Raw genomic sequence first — 18,950 nt, 5'->3', positions numbered from 1 at the left:
ACACTATGTTGCAATCCCAACAACTCAGACTCAGCTAGAGCTGCACTCAGCCCATGCCTAGATGTGTAATGTATGCCAAGGTCACATAGCCGCCAAGCACCACCTGCACCCATTGGGAGTTCTGTAGCACCCACAGGCCTCCTGTCTCCTCCAGTTCAAACCTCAATATCTAAAGCCCTGAGCTACTTCAGTATTGCTTTTGTATCTTTTCTATCCTAATCACTAACATTTTGGGTGACCTTATAAAAATTCATGGAAGAAAGAAAACTGATGTTGTTAATACATCTTGCCAAGCTCTTTCTACACATATTTATAAATAAGGAGTGTAGGTTTGGAATTACTTTGATATCCCACAAGGGTCACATATCAGATGCCCTGCATATCAGATAATTACATTATAATTCATAACAAGTAGCAAGATTATTGTTGTGAAGTAGCAACAAAATATGGTTGGGGGTCACCACATGAACTGTTTTACAGGGTTGCAGCAATAAGAAGGTTGAGAATCACTCTTTATGGGGCAATACATAAGTGATTCTGTCTCCTTTAATCTCCTTTGGTAGAAAAAGTGTTTTGGAAGTTCAATGTCGATCGTCTGGGCACAGGGTGTGCCACGTCTGTAGTATCCCGGAGTCCAGAAGCAGAAGCAATAGGCGAAACTCCTGTCTCTTCATCCTGAGTCAGCAAGTGGCTCTGCTCTAGTTCAGATGCTGTGAACAACATGAAGAATGATGAGATCTCTTGAACTGAGGTGATGGGCAGGGTCCTGTGCCACATCGTCATGCTTTCAGAAAAGGGATAGAGTGGCCCTTTAAAAAACAGGGGAATGAGCAGGATCAGACAAGGCTAGAGAAAATATCAAAACTATGAAAAGAGGAGGGAAGGAGGGGGAGGGGGGCAGATGGAGGGAGAGAGGATGTGAGGTTGCACAGGGATCCAGAAGTCAGGAGGCTAAGACATGCTCTACAGTATTATGACAAGAGCAAGCAGAGCCCTTTCTCTGTAGCAGAGTCAAGACCTACAGAGCTGGAAAGCATCTGGAATACTGCATCTAAAACTTCATTTTCTGTGGGAAATTCTAATGTCTAGAAAGGATGATGTCACTTACCTGGATTTCAGTGGAGACAGGCTGGACTGGAAGAAGGGGTTGCTTGAGTTTAATCTACCCAATTACAGCTATCTTGGTCTATCAGTCGAACAACTCAAGCCCCCAAATTGCAGCCTCTTCTATTTTAGAATAAGGTTTTGTGTGGCTGGGAAGGGTGTAGAACTCACTGCATAGCTGAGGAAGACCTCTAAATTCTCGTTCTCTTGCCTGCACACTTGAGTGTTGGGATGACAGCCATGAACTGCCATGCCTGGTTTATGTAGTGCTGAACAGCAATGTCAGGGCCTTGTGCATGCTAAGCAAGCATTCTAGCAACTTAACGTCATCCCCAGCCCTAAGCTTTAAGTGCCAAGTCTGTACAGGAATCGTCACTATTAAAGGGTTTATCTAATATGGAGGCCACATACCTCTGCACACTTAGTACTGACAAGCCTTGGAAAGCAATCTAGTTTTCATGATTTTTCTGTATCTACTGTTGCTTCCAGTTCAATTTAGGAATAGAATAGAAGCATGCCTGAGTTTTGTATGTGCCCTTATGGATTTTATATTTACTTTTTCTGAGTGCCATTCTCTGTTAAATTAACATTCTATACAATGGTTTCAAATGTCATGCAGATATGTCCTTCTTTGGACACTGAAAAACATATGAGAAAAATAAATTCATCTCTGATGGTAAACATACTGTTGTGTCTTCTCCACAGGAAATGTGCAAGCAGGTGAAGCTCTCTATTCTGGCTCTGTTCAGTTCTCAGAGCCACTTCCTGGTGACTAGAGTTACAGCATCTATGTCACACAACACCATTAAAGGTGGCAGTAACAGCAATGCTGCACGCACAAGAATAAAGGAAGATGAATGATTCATGGTCTTGTTTTTTTAATCTAACGTAATATCCTTTATTCACAGAAAGATACCTTCAGAAGCAGATATTCAAATGTATAGAAAACCAGCTTCTTTCAGGTATATTTTGTTCATGGTACATGGGGAGACGCGGAAGACTCTATATAGACAGACCAGATTTTAAAAGAATATTGGGAATAAGACAGATTTAATCTGAAAAAATAAAAAAGTCCTTCTTACCAAGTAATTGGTAAGAGATAACTGAAACTCCTAGGTTTTGACTTTAGAGGGCCTATGCCAAGTGGGGTGTATGTAACTTTGTACATATGTGACAGAGAAGGCTGCCTCAGATGAGGCAGTGTGCACAGGCTTGGAAGGGTCACCGCATGCAGCCACTGGGCTCTGACTTAAAGGATTCTGCGGTGGTGTGGAGGGCTAGAGTTCAGAGTGTGCCCCCCAAAACAGGGCCTGCATGTTCATGAGGCATGGAAAGTCAGAGAGCAGACTTAGAAATTCCCCCCGGGCAAGGATAACAGCTTCTAACTAACAGAAGTGGAACTTGACATCATGACGTCAGCTGCTGAGGCAACTCTCAGACTTCAGACCTGTGCCTTGGGCCGGGCCTCCCAGAGGAGTTTCCCTGCTGCTGCAAACTGATGCAAGCTGCCTTCAGGACCTGCCTCCTCACTGTTACTGAGAAAACTTTTAATTGCTTTATTATCTTACTCTCAACTTTCTCTCCTTTCCAACAGCAAATGAAAATTATAGTCCTTCAAAAGTTCATGCCCTGTGACTCTCCACCTGCCTCCAATTAGAATCTAAACTTTGAGTGACAAATATGTTTGGACTATGCCTAAGCTCTGGGGAAGGTGCAGCCTTCAGCAAGCAGAAGACCTTTGGAGAGTTCCTAGTCTCTTTTCCAGCTGCAGCCCTGTCTGGCTGATGCCCTAAGTTTCTGGTTGCTGCCTGGAGGCCCTTGCTGAGAGGGGTCAGAAGGTCACAAAGTACCAGGGAAAGCCAGAAACTTTCTAAAGCCAAGGACTCCTTCAGAAAGTTCAGTCAGACTGTGGTCAGTCAGAAGGAAAAAAAAAAAAAACAAACCAAAAAACCAAAACCCACAACAACCCCCCTTCCCCAGCAACTCAGTACATGCTGTTTTAGACTGTTAACTCACCAGTTAGTGACTTGCTCCAAACAGAGAAAAGGTTTATAAACTATCTAGTCAAACCATTCTGGAAGCACATATGAATGCAAACACCAGTTGTCTTCCTCTGAACAAGCGTCTCTTTTCTCTCAATTACCCAAAATAAGCTTAGTGATCAGCATTACCAATTTTCTACCTAAGACTAGCAAAAACGCTCTAGCCAAAAATTAATCCAAAAAGACATCTTCTTAGGCATTATTTGGCAGGCACTAACCACCTCAAAAATGTACACTTGCATACCCATTAATCCCACCATACCTCTCTTTACCTATGCAGAAGAACAGTGGACCATGAATGATAGTTTATTACCATAAACTTAATTAACTAGTTACTTCAATTGCAGCTGTTGTGTCAGCTATAGTTTCCTTACTTGAGCTTACATTCATACAGCCCTGATACATTGTATACAGCTATTCATACACCACTGACACATTGTATACAGCTATTGATACTACAAGTAAATTTTCTCAATACTTGTCCATAAAAAGACAGCCAGGAACAATTGCTTTACTTTTCTACAGCGAGATCATATTAGCTTTTGATCTCTGTGTCATGACTTAGATGGCAGGAATTTGGATGCTGAGATCACACTATTATATTATATCAATGATGTAATATTAATTGGACCAAAGGAATGTATTACTATCAATATTTTTGTGGGGTCAATACACCCACTTTCACTTATTAATATCTATTAGGGGTTTCTACCCTACTTTTTCCTGTTTTGCTACCAAGAAAATGGCACAGAAACACTGTAATTTATTAATAAGCTGTTGGCACTCTGCAGGGCAGGTTCTGAGCTCTACTAATCCTTCTATGATATTCAAACCCACTTGAATGCCACAATACTTGTCAAATTAATGTCTCCTGGGCAGCTTCTGATGTAGTTGCCTGTCCTCAGAGCAAACTTCTCTTGGCCATGTGATCCTGGTCCATCCTGCATAATGGCTACTTCCTTCTCCTCCCTCCTCTTCCTTCTCCCTGTGGTCACTACCTGAGACCCCATTACTGGATCTCAAGTCCCACCTTTCTCTTTCTCCATCTCAAGCACAAGCTCTAGCCTTTTATTGTCAAATCAGAGATTATTGGGAAGCATTCTTTATCACACACTGGTTAATAATAATAATAATAATAATAATAATAATAATAATAACCTGATCTTGGGGCATAGAACTCAGCATCTGAATATACAGTGCATAAGACCAACACCGAAAAGAGTAGGAGATAATAACAATTCCTGTCTTGTTGGTAAAGCAGAAAATGGGGCAATAAATCCAAATCAATTTCAAGGACCTTCTACCTTAGTAAATCTTCTAGGAGTCCAGTGGTATGGGTCATGCAGAAATAGTCCTTCCAGGCTGATAAGGTGTTGCAGACAGCATCTCCTATTAGCAAGACTTAGGACCCTTTTTGTGTTTTGGAGGCTACACATTCCTCACAAGAATGTGTTACTCTGGTGAATATATCAAGTCCCTAAAAAAAGCGTCTAGTTCTGAGTGGGGCCTGAAATGTGGCAAGGTATTTATTCATCATGTCCAGGCTGCTGAACCTACTGCTCTGACACTTGGAGCAGAGGGTGATTGAGGTGGTAGTGACCATTTGGGATAGGGATGCCATTTGGGGTCTTCGGCAAACCTTCTCTTTATGACTCCTCTCATTATGTCCCACAGATTTAGGCCTGTTATGTTTTCATTTTTGTTCAATTCTAGAAGTAGAATGGACGATGCATATTCAGACCTATACTCCTAGACCTACACTCCTATGGCCACCTCATTTTTGACAGAGAGGCCAATAATATAGAGAAGAGACAGCATCTTTAACAATTGGTGTTGGTCAAACTGGATAGCTATATGTAGAAAAATAAAACTTGATCCTAATCTCTCACTCTGTATAAAATTCAACTTCAATTGGATCAAGGACCTCCACATAAGACCCTGAATAAGATAGAGGAGAAAGTAGGAGATATTCTTGAACTCATTGGTTCAGGAAAAGATTTTCTGAACAGGAGCCTAATAGTACAGCCATTAAGACTAATAAGTTTTTAAAGTTTTTTTTTATTTAAAATTATTTTCATGTAATACATTTTGATCATTTCTCTTCCCCCTACTCTTAGTCCCTTCTCGTTCTCTACCCTCTGAATTTCATGCTCCCCATCTTCAAAAACAGAACAAAATTCAAAACAAATAATAAGGCAAGAAATCCAAACAAAACAAAAAGAAACAAAAGGTACTCCCTCCGCAACAAATCCATGGAGTTCATTTTATATTGGTCATCTCTTCCTGGGCATAGGGCCTGCCTTGGAGTGGGGTTGATAGACACTTCACTGGAGGAAACTGATTTTCCTTTTGCTTTCAGGTATCGATAGCAAATAACATCTTGATTAGAGGGTGGGACTGAGTGTCCCTTCCTCCTCTCAGGGCTGGGACCCCATCTGGCTTGAACCTGTGTTGGTTTTGTGCAGGTTGCCACAGTCTCTATGAGTTCATGTGTGTGTGCACCAGTTCACTGTATCTGGAATACACTGGTTTTACTGGGAATTATCCTTAACCTTGGAGTTATCTCACAACCTTTCTGCTTCTGCTCTGGATAAATCCCTGAACTTCAAGGGGACAGGTTTGAGGAAGGCAACCCATTTATGAGTGGGTGCTCCAAAAAAACCCCAACACTTAATAAATGGATCTGATGCCTAGAAACTTGTGGAAACTGTTGAAGTGGACTCCTGCAGAGTCAGGTAGAGACGTGGTAAGAGAAACTTCCCAGCAGAAAAGGTTAAAAAAAGCAACTCGAAACATGGGTGTGGTCACAGGTATGGACATAGGTATGGACATGGGCATGATCACACCTGTTTCTCATGCTTAGAAACCCAGAAAGGTGGCAGACACATGATTGCGCATCATACTCAGAATGATAATGATTAGAAATTTCTAAAAAGAAGCATTCCATGAGAGGTTTAGACAAAACTGGAGGAAGGACTGACACCTGGTGTTGATTAAGCTGCAATTCACAGAAATCCATTTGTTTACATTCTCTGGGACACTGCCCAAGCATCACTTCTATTTTCCAGACTGAAACTGGAGCCACAAATGACACCTTCCCATCAGAACTGCTTGTTCCATAAGACATTACAATATGGTAGGGAATTTGAAACCATCTCACTATGAAAAATATGCGGACTGGTGGTATTATGTTTGTTTATCTCTTTTTGTTTATTCTTGGTTTTTATTTTTTATTTTTAAATTTTCAATCTTGCATAAATATCTTTTTTTGCTTTTATTTTTATAGTAAAATATAGTAAGATAAAATAAAAACATTGAAGTTGGACAAGACAAACCAACAGAAGAAAAAGAGCCCAAGAGAGGGCACATGAATCAGGACCAAGTATGTATACTCATGAATCCCATAAAAACACTCAACTAGAATCCAGGTTTTCCAGTTTTGTTGAGTATAGGTTTTTGTAGTAGGAACTGATGATTTTTTTGGATTTCCTCAGTTTCTGTTGTTATTTCTCCATTTTCATTTCTGATTTTGTTAATTAGGGTACTGTCTCTGTGTCCTTTAGTTAGTCTGGTTAAGGGTTTAAATATTTTGTTGATTTTCTCAAAGAACCAGCTCCCGGTTTGGTTGATTTTTTTTGTATAGTTCTTTCTGTTTCTACTTGGTTGATTTCAGCCCTGAGTTTGATTATTTCTTGCCTTCTGCTTCTCTTGGGTGAATTTGCTTCCTTTTGTTCTAGAGCTTTCAGGTATGCTCTCAAGCTGCTAGCATATGCTCTCTCCAGTTTCTTTTTGGAGGCACTCAGAACATGAGTTTTCCTCTTAGGACTGCTTTCATAGTGTCCCATAAATTTGGGTATGTTGTAGCTTCATTTTCATTAAACTCTAAAAAGTCTTTAATTTCTTTCTTTATTTCTTCCTTGACCTAGTTATCATTGAGTAGAGTGATGTTGAGCTTCCACTTGTATGTGGACTTGCTGTTATTTATGTTGTTATTGAAGATCAGCCTTAGTCTGTGGTGATCTGTTAGAACACATGGAATAATTTTAACATTTTTGTATCTGTTGAGGTCTGTTTTATGACTGATTATATGNTCAGTTTTGGAGAAAGTGCCATGAGGTGCTGAGAAGAAGGTATATCCTTTTGTTTTAGGATAAAATGTTCTATAGATATCTGTTAAATCCATTTGTTTCATAACTTCTGTTAGTTTTATTGTGTCTCGGTTTAGTTTCGATTGATGAGAGTGGGGTGTTGAAGTCTCCCACTATTATGGTGTGCAGTGCAATGTGTGGTTTGAGCCTTAGTAATGATTCTTTAATTAATGTGGAGGGTCTTGCACTTTGAGCACAGATGTTTAGGATTGAGAGTTCATCTTGGTAGATTTTACCTTTGATGAATATGAAGTTCCCCTCCTTGCCTTTTTTTGATAACTTTAGGTTGAAAGTCAATTTTATTTGATATTAGAATGGCTACTCCAGCTTTTTTCTTNNGAACATTTGCTTGGAAAATTGTTTTCCAGACTTTTACTCGGAGTTAGTGTCTGTCTTTGTCCCTGAGGTGGGTTTCCTGTATGCAGCAAAATGTTAGGTCCTGTTTACATAGCTAATCTTTCAGTCACTGTCTTTTGATTGGGGAATTGAGTCCATTGATATTAAGAGATATTAAGGAAAAGTAATCATTGCTTCCTGTTATTTTCTTGTTAGAGTTGGAATTCTGTTCATGTGGCTACCTTATTTTAGGCTTTGTCATAGAATACTTTGGTTTTTCCATCTATGGTAATTGAGAGTTTTGCTGGGTATATTAGCCTGGGCTGGCATTTGCGTTCTCCTATGGTCTGTATGACATCTGTCCAGGATCTTCTGGCTTTCATAGTCTCTGGTGAGAAGTCTGGAGTAATTCTAATAGGCCTGCTTTTATATGTTACTTGATATTTTCCCCTTATTGCTTTTAATATTCTGTCTTTATTTAGTGCATTTGTTGTTCTGATTATTATGTGTTGGGAGGAATTTATTTTCTGGTCCAGTCTATTTGGAGTTCTGTAAGCTTCTTGTATGTTCATGGGCATCTCTTTCTTTGGGTATGGGAAGTTTTTTCCTACAATTTTGTTGAAGATATTTGCTGGCCCTTTAAGTTGAAAATCTTCATTGTTATCTACTCCTATTATCCGTAGGTTTGGTCTTCCCATTGTGTCCTGGATTTCCTGGAGGTTTGGAATTAGGATCTTTTTTTCATTTTTTATTTTCTTTGATTGTTGTGTCCATATTCCCTATGGAATCTTCTGCATCTGATATTCTCTCTTCCATCTCTTGTATTCTGTTGCTGATGCTCACATCTATGGTTCCTGATTTCTTTCCTAGGGTTTCTATCTCCAGAGATGTCTCTCTTTGGGTTTTCTTCATTGTTTCTACTTCCATTTTTAGATCTTTGATGGTTTTGTTCAGTTCCATCCCCTATTTGGTTGTTTTCTTGTAATTCTTTAAGGGATTTTTGTGTTTCTTCTACCTGTTCATCAGTGTTTGCCTGTAGTTCTTTATGGACTTCTATCTGTTTAGCAGTGTTTTCTGTAATTCCTTGAGGGATTTTTGTGTTTCCTCTTTAAGGGCTTCTACCTGATTAGCAGTGTGCTCCTGTTTCTTTAAGTGAGTTATTAATGCCTTTCTTAAAATCTTTTTCCACCATCATGAGATATGATTTTAAATCTGTGTCTTGCTTTTTGGGTGTGTTAGGGTTTCCAGGACTTGCTGTGGTGGGCATACTGGGTTCTGGTAATACCCAGTGTTTTTGGTTTCTGTTAATAGGATTCTTATGTTTGCCTTTCACCATCTGGAAATATGTGGTGTTAATGTTCAAGCTGTCTCTGGCTGGAGCTTGATCCTCCTATGATTCTGTTAGTCTCTGTCAGCACTCCTGGGAGTCCAACTCTCATCTGAGTTCCAGTAGTCAGAGCACTCTCTGCAGGCAAGTTTTCCTCCTGCAGGGCAGGTGTCCAGTAGTCTAGAGCTCTGATCCACCTCCTGAGTCCTGGGGTCAAGTTGGCGTGGCTGACCCTGACCTGAATGGATTCCAGCCTCTGGTCAGGTAGGGTTCCTCCATTGCTGTCCCTGCTGGCACAAGACCCTCTGTGATTCTTTGGAGCTGATGTTGCATTCCACTCATCTGTGGTCCCGAGGTCTTGTGGCTTAGAGAGCATTCTGGAGCCCTTAGAGGTCTCTGCTGAGCTCAGAAGGAAGATGGCGGTCATGGCAAATATTAATTTATTCATCTATTGTTTTTCAATATAATGTCTCAGTTCATAAATCCAGGGACATTACCATTAGAATCAAACAATTGTTCTGCACGATATATATATGTCCTATAGGTACATCTAGAGAGTGATGGGTGGAATGTAATAAACCAATCTGCCTCATTTTCAGATATCAATCAATGCATCAAGTGTCCTGAAGATCAGTGTCCAAATAAGCAGAGAAATCAGTGTCTCCCTAAAATTACAGCATTTTTGTCCCATGAAGATACTCTGGGAGCCATTTTGGTCGCTGTGGCCATTTGTTTTGCTGCTTTTTCAGCTATAATTTTAGGATTATTTATCCACTATCGAGACACAACCATTGTCAAGCAAATAACAGAAATCTCAGTTATCTCCTCCTCGTTTCTCTAATGCTCTGTTTCTTTTGTTCATTGGTGAACCTAGAAGAGTCACTTGTGTCTTGAGACAAATGATTTTTGGGGTTGTATTTTCTGTTGCCCTTTCTGCAATCTTGGCAAAGACCTTTATTGTGGTTGTGGCTTTCAAAGCCATCAAACCAGGAAACATTCTAAAAATGTGGATGGTGACCTGACTCTCAAATGCTATAGTCTGCTGTGGTTCNATCATTCAACTGTGCATCTGCATAGTCTGGCTGGAAACATATCTGCCTTTCCCTGATGTTGACATGCCCTCAGAGTTTGGGAAAATCTTCCTCTGGTGTAACAAGGGGTCCACCCTTGCTTTCTATTGTGTTCTGGGGTACTTAGGCTTTCTGACCAGTCTCAGCTTGCTTATTGCTTTTCTGGTGAGAAGGCTACCTAACTTCTTCAATGAGGCAAAAACAATCACATTCAGCATGCTGGTTTTCTGCACTGTGTGGATTTCTTTCGTACCAACTTACCTAGTTCCAAAGCCAAAACCGTGGTGGCTGTGGAAATTCTTTCAATTCTAGCCTCCAGTCCTAGCTTACTGGTCTTTATTTTTCTTCCCAAATGCTATGTGATCCTACTGAAGTCCAGTGGCCATTCAAGTAAGAAGTTCTTTAAGTGACTTTTTTTTTTTTTTTTTGGTTTTTCGAGACAGGGTTTCTCTGGATAGCCCTGGCTGTCCTGAAACTCACATTGTAGACCAGGCTGGCCTCAAACTCAGAAATCTGCCTGTCTCTGCTTCCCGAGTTCTGGGATTAAAGGCGTGCACCACCACTGCCCGGCGACTTTTCTTTTCTTAAGTCAAAAGAATTTATGGTGATTTGTATGAAATAAACCATACTGGAATATACAAATGAGTGCTGTGAAGTCAATTCATTTCAGCAAACCATGGCAACACCAGTTTAACTGTGTCCTTGGTCATCTTGTAGCCAACTAGACACAGCTAACCAAGCCATCAAAGGTTACAGAGTTGCTAACTAAAAGTGAATTTGATGTATCTACAGGAGGTTTCTTCGAATCATAGTTTTCTCATTTTTTTTTTTAAAACAGAATATAACAGGACTGGGAAAGATTAAGATTAAGAATGAGAGAAAATCATTTGTGTAGAAACAAAAGTAATAGATATTTAAAAATGTGCTTCCATTTTGTTAGTCATATGCAGGGTGTCTCTTTACATTCAATACAAATTAATTTCAAAGAAATCAAACTGAAAATTTGATTTCTCAAACTGAAATTTCATGGTCTGCTTCTCCCTTCTGAAGGGCCTCACCAACAAGACAATATGGCAAGAAAATTTCAGAGTCTTGAGAGCGGTTTGGGCTCTTCTCTATGCTCAGGTGGAACAAAATAGATGAGATCTTAGGAAGACTAACAGTGGAAATACAGCCATGGCTACCCCGAGGATTATCCAACACACCAGTATCCAATGGTCTCCAGATAGAGCAAATAGCCCCCATGTAAACTGCTTTTCTCTATCAGAGTGAGGAGTTTCACATTGTCTTCACACAGTGAAAGGTGATGTCATTTCCACCCACTGGAATATATTTTCAAGGAGGGAATGTGAATGAAGTTAGATGAGAGCACGGAGAAGAGTTATAAGGCCGGAGTTTCAACAGGACACAGAGAATCATGGAATCATGAATCCTAGACCATGAGGGGTTTTTTAGTTATTTGCTTTTATCTAGGCACAACTTGCTTTAAACATTTGCCAGATCATGAGTAGGGAAAACTCAAGTTGGAGCTTACAATATTGAGAGGAATCACTGCTCAAACATGGTGAAAAATAAGCTAAAACATGGATGCATGTCCAAAGTAGGTCATAGAGTTTCAACTCTAAAGACTATTTGCACACTGTAATATTGGACACAGTACCATCAAAAGATCAAAAACATTTAAGGTATTCTGTCTTTTGTGTCTCAATTATTGCTTATCTTTCACCTATGTAAACTTATATCATATTGGACTGAGTTGCTTCTATTTGATCAGAAAAGAGCACAAAAGCTTCCATTGGCATCTGCTTTGATCTGGGTAAAATAAGTTTGTTCCAAATGTAGTACTTGATGGGCAAAGAACCATTTGTGTTTAAATTGTCTGAAACTATGCACTCCTGGTGCCTTACTACCTTAAAGAGGAAGACATTCAACTCTGAAAAGCTGTCAGGTATATTGAGACCATGCATATAAAGAAATCCCTGTTTTTTAGAACCAGGCTCTCTCTTGAAGTCATGTATCATTATTTTGCAAGCCAAGCAGAGCAGAGAGATAAACATAGATTGCTTCAGAGACAGTTCCATGTGGATGGCTGGAATCTTTCATCCTGGTTGGAGCTTATCTAAAAAATTAAGTAACTGTTCATCAAATATATGTTGCAAATTAAATGCTCAGACATTAAAATGTGTTATAAATGGACACACTGTGGAAATCATTGTATGTATAGTGGAGACTATTTATTATCCAGTAATCTCTCAAAAACAATGCAGATTTATTACTTGATTTTGAGTTATAGTTACACGGTGGAATAATGTCTTAAAATCTCATAAGTTCTTTAGAAACTTTTCATTATGTAAGCAATCATTTTGTGCCACTTTCCTTAAGAAATATTAGAATAGTTGAAGGCACTAATTTCACTTCTTCAAGCATGTTCTTTCATTGCAATTCTCCATAGGGAAGCCTCATTGTAATCTTTGTGTTGATTTTTTTGCTGTGTCTTAAATATCAATTTTCATTCTTAAAATATACGTTGTCAAAATTGTCAGATGTAAATCTTATGTAATTATAGCATCCTTTATGTATTCTCTGATTTATTTCCTTTCTTAATCCTGCTTTAGGAGTTTACACATATAGTAGTCAAGAATGTAGCTATTCTCAATCTTTTCCACTGATGAATATTAAATGTCTGTAGCTATAATTATTCAATAAACACCACATTGTCTTCATGATAGAAATTGTCTTCATGTCTTCATTTTCCTATTACAAGTGAAGTTTCTTCTATTTCTAGGTTTGTCTACTGGTATATAGGCATACAGATTATCTAGACTTTCAATTTATAATCATTATTGTAGTAAGCAATATTAGTTTGTCAGTACCTACCAAATTATTTTGTAAATTATATTTGAATAATTGGGGCCTCAATACAGTATCTAAAAGATACAATCGGTGCAAATTACTTAGTCATTGTTATAGTTAACTTGTATCACATTGTGATTATGAAATGGTATTACATTTTGTTTCAATTTACACTGATATGGTTGTAATCAGATTGTAATTTATACTTTTGGGGAAATTCTCCAGTTGCACAAAGATATAAAAATAGTTTTGTTTTTTCATCCCATGTAGGATTTTCTTTTCTTCCTCAATATCTAGAATAATGTTCTCTTTTCATGGCTGTTCTCTAGCTTCATCATGGAACATTATGTTTTCCTTGGTCTCTATCTGCTAAAGAATGGAACACAGGGCCACCAATGGAGGAGCTAGAGAAAGTACTCAAGGAGCTGAAGGGGGCTGCAACCCTGTAGGTGGAACAACAATATGAACTAACCAGTACCCCCTGAGCTCGTGTCTCTAGCTGCATATGTAGCTGAAGATGGCCTAATTGGCCATCTTTGGGAAGAGAGGCCCCTTCGTCTTGTAAACTTTATATGACCCAGCACAGGGGAAGGCCAGAGCCAAGTAGTGGGAGTGGATGGGTAGGGGAGCAGGGGCGGGGGGTGGTTAGGGAACTTTCGGGATAGCATTTGAAATGTAAATAAAGAAAATAATAATAAAAAATAAAAATAAAAAAAGAATGAATAGTATTATTCAGTGCTTAATGTGTCTTAAATTCTACTTTCTATTTCATTTGAGGAAAAGAATATATGGTTATCTCTGACTTTAGCATCCAAGTCACTTAATACAGTCTTATATTGATCCCCAGTAAAAGGGTTTGTGAAAATATGACCTGGGCTTTTCAAAAGTCAGCTTCTAGCTTATTGAGAAGTATTATGAATTTCAGTTGGAATTCAAGTACAGGGCACATATGCTCTGTATTTCCATTGCTCCTTAGCACTGAATTAGAGACAGGGGCCACTGTATCCATTGTCTTTTTAAAATATCTTCATATAAGTACATACTCTATGTTAAACTAATCTCACCTTCCCCTACCATCAGTCCTCTAGTTTCTCAGGCCAGATTTAATTCCTTAAAGGGATTTTGTGTTTCCTCTTTAAGGATTCTACCTGTTTAGCAGGGGTTTCCTGTATTTCTTTAAGTGAGTTATTAATGCCCTTCTTAAAATCCTCTACCAGCATCATGAGATATGATTTTAAATCAGAATTTTGCTTTTCCGGTGTATTGGGGTATCCAGGACTCGCTGTGGTGGGAGTACTGGGTTCTGTTGATGGTGAGTGGTCTCGTTTTCTGTTAGTAAGATTCTTATGTTTGACTTTCACCATCTGTTAATCTCTCGTATTAGATGTTCTAGCTGTCTCTGGCTGGAGCTTGTTCCTTCTGTGATTCTGTTAGCCTCTGTCAGCAGTCCTGAGAGTCTAACTCTCTCCTGAGTCCCAAGGGTCAGAGCACTCACTGCAGGCAAGCTCTCCTCTGGTGGGGAAGGTGCAAAGGTCTGAGGATCAGCTCTGCCTCCTGGCTGAGGATGAAGGCTTAAAGGGACCCTGTCCAAGAAGCTCTGTTGCTTCTGCAGCCCATGTGCTCTCCTGTGCTGACGGGTCTCTGAGAGATCCGGGATACAAGATGGCACTCTCACCTGAGTCCAGGGGTCAGAGCCCTCCGTGGAGGCTGACTCTCCTCTGGAGGGTAAGGTGCAGAGTTCTGGGGCTCAGCTCTGCTTTCTGGCTAATGATGAAAGCCTGAAGGAACACTGTCCATCAAGCTCTGTTTCTTCTGTGGCCTGCATGCTCTCCTGTGAGGACTTTTCTCTGAGAGACCTGGGATACAAGATGGCACTCTCACCTCCTTTTGTCTTTATAAAACATCTTCATCGATGTACATACTCCATGTTGAACCAATCTCACCTTCCCCTCCCATAAATCCTCTAGTTTCTCAGGTCAGATTTAACTCTACTTTCACTGTGTAGGTCTTACAATTACAGTTTAAAATTACCAAAATATTAGTTTACATACAATACTAATATCTATATTTTAATATTACTTTTATTTTAATGTTGCTTAGTCTAATAGTATGAAGGATGTCACTGGAACCTATATTGTGTTACTGTGAACCTGTAGATTACTTTGGGTACAATAAATTTTTTACAATATTATTCCCCCAAATAAATGAGTATAAGAAGTCTTTCCATATTCTGCTGCCTTCTTTAATTTCTTTTTTTTTTCAATGCTTTGAAGGAAGTTTCTAAGATATGTGTTTTTAGGATTTTTTTAGGAATGCTTTTCTGATTTATGTTTCAGTATATTTATTATTGGTTATAAAGGATATCATTTTTTAAATATTATATTTGTTGATTGATACTTTTCTGGACTTTTTAGATAATCAAAATGGGTGGAGTTTTAGGATCTGGTACTCAGAGAATCATGTCATCTGCAAATAATGACTTAAACACCTCTTTCTTAATTGTTTGTATTCTTTTTATTGCTTTCTCTTGTTTTATTGATAAAGCTCTATACTCAATGGGAGTAGAGGAGACAGACACTCTTTTTGTAATTCCTGATTTTATGAGAATTGTTTGAAGTTCCCCCCATTCAGTATGGTCTATAGCTGAATAGTTCTGTGTTTGTTACCCTTAGTCTTTACTTTGTTTAGCATGTTTCATTGTCTTTTGATTGCCTTCAGAGCTTTTATCTTGAAGAAGTGTTGGATTTTTACCGAACCCTTTTTTTGCTCTAAGTAGATGATTATGGGATTTCTGTGGTTGAATTCCTTTACTTCAGTTTCTTGGGTTTTGACACCCATTTCTCAACTTGGTGGGAGCTAGACATAGGGACAGGCAAAACCAACTAACCAACCAATCAACCAACCAACCAACCAACCAACCAACACCTAATAAAAAATAAAAATGGATTAAAATTAGTAAGAAAAAAATCAAAGCATGGTGGTGCACACATTATCCCCAGTACTTGGGAAGTAGAGGTACACGGCTCTTTACGAATTTGAGGCCAGCCTGGTCTACATAGTGAGTTCTAGGACAGCCAATGCTGCACAGTGAGATGCTGTGTGATAACTGGGCATCACCCACATTTTCACATACTTTTTACTCATTTTTTTTCCTGCTATATAGCAGACAATGACAGTGTAGAGACTGCCTGCTTGAAAGCTCACCAGTGTTCTTTTTAAATAGATAAAAAAAACATTTTAAGACAATGAATTGCCATAGTGAGTATCTTTGTCTAGCCTGGAAGTCACTATAGAGACCAAGCTGGCCTTACACTCACAGACACTTGCCCACCTCTGCCTCCCAAGTGCTGGAATTGAAGGCATTCATTTTGAAGAAAGAAAATACCTAGAAGCATAGCAGTTGTAAAGGAAGATACAGAATTACTTCTGTTAACAAATTATATAACAATTACTCTAACAATGAATTAATTAATATAGCAATTAATATAACATGTAATTATATAACAATAGTTGACACCAGAAGCTGATTACACTTAGCCTCTGAATCCAGACACAATATTATCCTTAGGACACTATGACCCTCCTGTGTCTGTTGCCATGATAACTGCCAAATAATTCCCTGGGCATTCGTTGCCTGCATCACTTGTGCTTGGTGTTGTCCGTCATTACTTGGCATGCATGTCCTGGCCCAGATAAAAGAAAGAGACCCCACCCACTCTCTCTTATTCCTCTCCCGTGCTTCTTCCCCCTTTCCATAAAGAACTTCTCATGGATATTGTACTGGCTCAGCTTACTTTCTTTTTTTCTTTTTTTTAACTTTCCCATAATTCCTTTTTATTAGATATTTTTTTAATTTTCATTTCAAATGTTATTCCCTTTCCTAATTTTCCCTCTGAAAATCCCCTACCCCTCACCGCCTCCCCCTGCTCCCCAACCACCCATTCCCATTACTGGTCCTGACATCCCCGTATACTGGGGCATAGAGCCTTCACAGGACTAAGGGCCTCTTTTCCCATTGATGACCAGCTAGGCCATCCTCTGCTCCATGTATAGCTAGAGCCACAAGTCCCACTTCCACATTCTTTGAACCATGGTATAGTTCCAAGGAGCTCTGGGGGTAATGGTTAGTTCATATTCATCTTCCTCCTATGCGTCTTTAGTCCCTTTCAGCTCCCTGGGTATTTCTATGACTCCTTCATTGGGGACCTTGTACTCTGTCCAATGGGTGATTGTGAGCATTCACTTCTGTATTTGCCAGGCACTGGCAGAGCCTCACAGGAGACAATATCAAGCTCCTGTCAGCATCTCTTGTTGTCAACTGCCTAGTGTCTGGGTTTGTTGGTGGTTTATGGGATGGATCCCCAAGAGGGACAGTCTCTGCATGTTCATTCCTTCAGGTTCCACTCTAGATTTTGTTTCTGTAACTCCTTCCTTGGGTATTTTGTTCCCTATTCTGAGAGGAAATGAAGTATCCACACTATGGTTTTCCTTCTTCTTGAGTTTCACATGTTTTGAAAATTGTATCTTGGGACACCCCTCCTCGGGCAGGAAAGGTGCAGGGTGACTGGAGCCAGAAACGGGATCCTTCCCAGAAGCTGTGACGCCTCTCCAATCCGCCCTCTCCCTGGCAGTGCACTGGAGCAAAGATGGCTCTCCTTCCAGCTCAGGCCTTGAGATTGCTCCCGGGCAGACACCCCTCCTCGGGCAGGAAAGGCGCCTGGTGACTGGAACCAGAAATGAGATCATTCCCAGAAGCTGTGACACCTCTCCAGCAGAGCACCAGAGCAAGATTGCTCTCCTGCTCAGGCCTTGAGACTCCTCCCGGGCGGACACCCCTCCTCGGGCAAGAAAGGTGCTGGGTGACTGGAAACGGGATCCTTCCCAGAAGCTGTGATGCCTCTCCAATCCACCCTCTCCCCGGCAGTGCCAACAACAGGCATTTTTAAAAAAGCTTGTAATATCCCTTTATTTACATTCTTTGAAGTACATGAATTTTGAAAAAAAATGCCAATGCTTGAAAAAAATATGTGAATAAAATTTTTATATATAATTTTCACAGTTTCTACATATTTCAAGACATTGTATTCATAAACATATATAATGTAAGATGTCAAAAATACTCAAGTTTGATTTCATTCTTCAGGTTCTTGAAGTTCTTATCATATAGATCGTTCACTTGCTTGGTTAGAGTCACACCAAAATACTTTATATTATTTGTGACTATTGTAAAGGGTGTCTTTTCACAATTACTTTCTCAGCCTGTTTATCATTTGAGTAGTAGAATGCTACTGATTTTTTAAAAATTTTATATTAAGCCACTTTGCTGAAGTTGTTTATCAGGTTTAGAATTCTCTGGTGGAATTTTTGGGACCACTTATGTATACTATCACATCATCTGCAAAGAGAAATACTTTGAATTTTTCCTTTTCAATTTGTATCCCTTTGACCACCCTTTGTTATCTAATTGTCTGGCTAGGACTTCCAGTAGTATATTGAATAGATAGGGAAAGAATGGGCAGCCTTGTCTAGTCCCTGAATTTAGTGGGAGTACTTCAAGTTTCTCTCCATTTAGTTTGATGTTGGCTATTGGGTTGCTGTATATTGCTTTTACTATGTTTAGTTATGGGCCTTGAATTCCTTATCTTTCCAAAATATTTACTTGAAGAATTGTTGACTTATGTCAAATTATTTCTTAGCATTGATGATAATGTGTTTTTATCTCTGAGTTTGTTATATAGAGGATTATGTTGATGGATATCTGTATATAGAACCACCCTTGCATCTCTCTCTCTTTTTTTTTAACAATTTGATTTTATATATATAAACATTTCCATCAAGTCATTTATTCATTTATTTATTTATTTTTTATTTGTCAATTTTTAATTTATTATTATTTTCTTTATTTACATTTCAAATGCTATCCCGAAAGTTCCCTATACCCTCCCCCGCCTCTGCTCCCCTACTCACCCACTCCCACTACTTGGCCCTGGCCTTCCCCTGTGCTGGGTCATATAAAGTTTATAAAACCAAGGGGCCTCTCTTCCCAATGATGGCCAATTAGGCCATCTTC

General features: G+C 39.3%; 1 pseudogene; it reads left to right on the top strand.

Moving 5' to 3' along the window:
• Positions 1-6,513: 6,513 nt before the first annotated feature.
• LOC110316908 lies at positions 6,514-10,437 on the top strand (annotated as a pseudogene).
• The last annotated feature ends 8,513 nt before the right edge of the window (positions 10,438-18,950 follow it).

This window comes from Mus pahari, chromosome 2 (genome assembly GCF_900095145.1).
Source record: "Mus pahari chromosome 2, PAHARI_EIJ_v1.1, whole genome shotgun sequence".
NCBI classification, from domain to species: Eukaryota; Metazoa; Chordata; class Mammalia; order Rodentia; family Muridae; genus Mus; species Mus pahari.
The sequence above is the reverse complement of the archived record's forward strand: the minus strand, read 5'-3'. Positions and strand labels throughout refer to the sequence as shown.